Genomic DNA, 4,633 nt, shown 5'->3' with positions numbered 1-4,633 from the left:
TCCTTTGTCTTTGGGCACATGTCTTGAAAGAATTTGCTGTGGCCAGTGTCCAAGAGGTTACTGCCTATGTTCTCCTCTAGGATTTTGATAGATTCCTGCCTCACGTTGAGGACGTTTGTCCATTTCGAATTTATCTTTATGTATGGTATAAGAGAATGGTTGAGTGTCATTCTTCCATACATAGCTGTCCAATTTTTCCAGCACCATTGATTGAAGAGGCTGTCTTTTTTCCACTGTATAATTTTCTCTGCTTTGTCAAAGATTTTTTGACCATAGAGTTGATGGTCCATATCTGGGCACTCTACTCTAATCCACTGGTCTACATTTCTTTTTAACCCACTTAGCCACCCAGGTGCCCCTTTTAAGCTATTTTTTAAAAGTACAGTCATTCTTTTTTTTTAAGATTTTATTTATTTATTTATTTGACAGAGAGAGATCACAAGTAGACGGAGGGCAGGCAGAGAGAGAGAGAGTGTGAGAGAGAGAGAGAGAGAGAAGCAGACTCCCTGCTGAGCAGAGAGCCTGATGCACGATTTGATCCCAGGACCCTGAGATCATGACCTGAGCTGAAGGCAGTGACTTAATCCACTGCGCCACCTAGGCGCCCCTAAGCTATTTTTAAAATTCCTGTTCCAATAACACTTGGATTGCCATATAAAGTTAACCACATCATCTTTATTAGGTAAGTAATTGTACTTTTTATGTGCATAGTTATTTTGGTCCATGAGTTCAGCTCCTCTTAGGATCATCAAATCTCTGTAAAGTCTGGGTATGCTAGGATTTTCTAAGCAACAATAAAATACATTGAAACCTGGCAGCTTAATTATGATAATGTTTTCCTTCTCAATCATTCACAATAGCATTACATTCTGAGTAGCTTCCTTCTATTTTGCAGCTATAGTTTTTGGAAAAACTTGAATTGTGATATCACTGTGATAATGTGAATTAGTCAGGGTTTTTCAGAGAATCGGGAAGAGAAAAAAAAAGGAAGATATTCTCCAAGGCCAACTCTAGAAGTGACTATTAAAACATCTGTCCAAATTCAATTGAACAAAACTCAGAAATGCCATCTCCAGTGAAATACAAAGAAGATTATATATAGTTCTGGGCACACACATCTCATTTGACCCAATGATGTACATGAATGAAAGACTGAAGGCCAATCACCACTCCATGGGAGAATTTAAAAATAAATTTACTAATGAGGCCAAGAATTCAGAATCACAAATACTTCAGATCTAATAATAACTGCCTTCACTTGATGTTATTCTATAAGATAAATCCTACAATCAAGTTTTAATTTTAAATTCTTACAATTTTAATTCTTAAATCTTTATAAAGAAGCATCATTTGGAGGGAGCAGTTTTCGTAATTTATCATCCATCAGCCTTTATTTTAAGATTTTATTTATTTATTGGACACAGAGAGAGAGAGAGGGAGAGAGAGATTACAAGTAAGCAGAGAGGCAGGCAAGCAGGGAGGGAAGCAGGCTTCCTTTTGAGCAGAGCCCAATGTGGGGCTGGATCCCAGGACCCAGAGACCATGACTTGAGATGAAGGCAGAGGCTTAAGCCACCACCCACGTGATGAGAGAGCCCCTCAGGTGCCCCTAATCCATCAGTCTTAATTGTTTGGAGGAAAATGTGTGGATGAATAATGCCTTAGGGAGCTGATTTCTCTAAAGAATTTTCAAGCCTTTACCCCTTCAAGGTTTTTGTACAGTTCTGATAGCCTCTAAACATCCAGCTGATTTCTACAGTGACAGGCCTGTTAAAAACTGTCCTCAAACCAGGAATAGAGCTTGAAACATACCAGTCAAGAGCAACTTTCAGTCTTTTTAAGGAATTTATCATCATTTCTTTGTTTTTGGTTCATATCCGAAATAGTTCTATATTACACTTGCACAATTTCTCCAGAGCTGACTTTGAAGGAGGCATTCAGTTCCAGCTAGTTCCATATTTTGGCAAGAACTATAATTCTATTAAAAAAAGAACATATTTTAGAGCGCCTGGGTGGCTCAGTGGGTTAAAATCTCTGCCTTCGGCTCAGGTTATGATTCCAGGTTCCTGGGATTGAGTCCCACAGTGGGCTCTCTTCTCAGCAGGGAGCCTGCTTCCATTCCTCTCTCTCTTCCTGCCTCTCTGCCTTCCTGTGATCTCTGTCAAGTAAAAAATAAAAATTTTAAAAAACATATTTTATACCAGTTATTCATATTTATTAACTAAGATATCACAATACAAATAATACAAACAGTTGCTCTTTATTAATACCTTCAACCAAAATAAAAAAATATGTCATATTTTCCCCAAAAATTTTATATCATCTGATATGTCAGATATATATAAAATTACATTTAAAGTTTTGAAACTATCAGCAAATATTTTCATTTAAATGCAAATTTCAAAGAAAATCTACTTTTCCAAACACGACTTTTTATCCTATTTTTTTTGAATTTTGTCGACAACTGATAAAATGTTTAGCGACACTATAAATGTTAGATCGAAAAAAAAGATTAATAGATGTCGGTTCAAATTATTATGTTCGATTAAAAATGATTTAGTCTTTGATGAACATCTGTTTGGTAATATGTTGTATCCAGATATAGTAAATTAATGACATATATAAAATTATAGGGAAATGACACCTTCCATTCCATTATGAGTAGAACTTTTAAAATGCTATTTGTCACACCCTGTCATCTTGTCATTATGTAGCATTATGTAGCATTTAAAAAATGTATACTCTTCACTTTGAAGTCTTTTAGAAATCTAAAATATGACATTCTATGGTTTGTGTTTCCATATTCCTTTATTGCCAGTTTGAACAAATCCACATGCTTTGATTCAAAGGTAATAAATTCCTCTTATTTGGAAAAATGATGTTTATTTTTGTTCTCTCACCCTTAGCAGGTGGTTTCATTTTAGCACACTTCAGAGTTACAATTTCATGCTTATTAAAAACATTTATTATGATCTACATAGATGAATGAAACTATTATTTTATTAAATTATTTGCCAAAAAATCTGTTATTTTTAAAAATGTATTTCCTTTGAAGGGTTATTTTAGACCATTCAGAGAGGATCTAGGAGTGTGGTATTATGCAATTTTTAAGTAGGTATGAAATGGTTATTTATATGATTGTTTCTTTAAGGCTTATGTATATTGTCCATTATATGCTAAAAAATATTTTGAAAGTAAATTTAAGGTATGTTTTACATAGTTTATTTTTTGGAAAAAAATATTGAAATGACTTATGAAATTCAGTATACTCTCAACATTAATTTTTTCTGAAATTTACCAATTGTTTAATGAACCTATTATATGGCAGATATTACTTCAGACTACACTGGTAAATGAAATACTTGGCTTTGTAGAACGTTTATTTTAAAGGGTGAGACAATTAAAAGCTATAAACCTTAACAGAAATTGCATAGTGTATTCAAAAATGATGAGTACACTGGGGAAAAAGAAAAATTAGATCAGGGTGAGAAAAATCAAGGTTGCTAGGCAGGGGATGGGGAATTAAGAATTTTAATAGGAAGATCAGGGTAGTTACAATTAAGCTGACAATTGAACAAAGGTATGGAAAGGTGATGAATTCGCCCAGAACTATCAGCAATAAGGTCACTCCAGACAAAGGAATTGGCTATCTTGAAGGCCGTAAGGTTGGATCGTGCCTGGCATATCTGAGGAATAGCAAGGAGGCCACTGTGAGGGACTGAAGAGTAGCAGGGAAAGAGGTCACAGAGGTTAAATGAGTGGCTAGATCATGTAAAAGCTTAGAAGTCATTGTAAAACTCTGGCTTTTATATTTGGAAACTTACTGTGTGATAGAATTTCTGCTAATAACTGAGAGTTCAAATGTCCATAAAATTTCAAGGATTCTTTTTCTTGTAAGACAGAATACAGAAAAAGAGTTCATATTTTCACATGGTGTAACAAATGCTCGGAGATCCAATTGTAGGAATCTATGGGAGCACAGAAGAAGGCACTAAAATCACACCAATATATTTGATGACTGTGACTATATAAAATTTGTATTTTTAGATTTTTTTATAGTCATGGAATCACACAGTATATACTATTCATTGCCTGGCTTTTCTTTTCTCAGCACCATTACTTTGAGAATCTCCAATTGTAAATAGTTCATTTTGATGTTGAATAGTAATCTCTTGGTTAAATGCCTAGAATTAAAATGGCTATTTGTGTAACTGCAACATATTTAGCATTTAAAAAAAATTTCAAACTATTTTCCAAAGTGGTGGTATCATGATATATGTCAACAACAGTTTGGTTTTTTTTGTTGCTTCTCAATCTAGCTCAGACGAAGTACAATTAGCCTTTATAATTTTAGCCATTCTAATAGATATGTAAGCATGTCTCATGATTTTAATTTGTATTTCTTTAATGTCTAAATGTTGAGAAATTTGTCATGTGCTTATATCCTTTTGGTGACATGTCTCTTCAATAATTTTCTTCACATGTAAAATTGGATACTCTGTTTGGTTATTAGTAAGGATTTTTATTTTTATTCATTTTTTAATACTCAGAGTAGATGTCCATTATCAGATATATAATTTGCAAATCCCTTCTCCATCTTTACGGTTTCTCAATGGAGCTTTGATAACTGTGTC

This window comes from Mustela putorius, unplaced genomic scaffold, assembly GCF_011764305.1.
Source record: "Mustela putorius furo isolate JIRA1106 unplaced genomic scaffold, ASM1176430v1.1 tig00000089_pilon_pilon_pilon, whole genome shotgun sequence".
In the NCBI taxonomy this organism is placed as follows: Eukaryota; Metazoa; Chordata; class Mammalia; order Carnivora; family Mustelidae; genus Mustela; species Mustela putorius.
The sequence above is the reverse complement of the archived record's forward strand: the minus strand, read 5'-3'. Positions refer to the sequence as shown.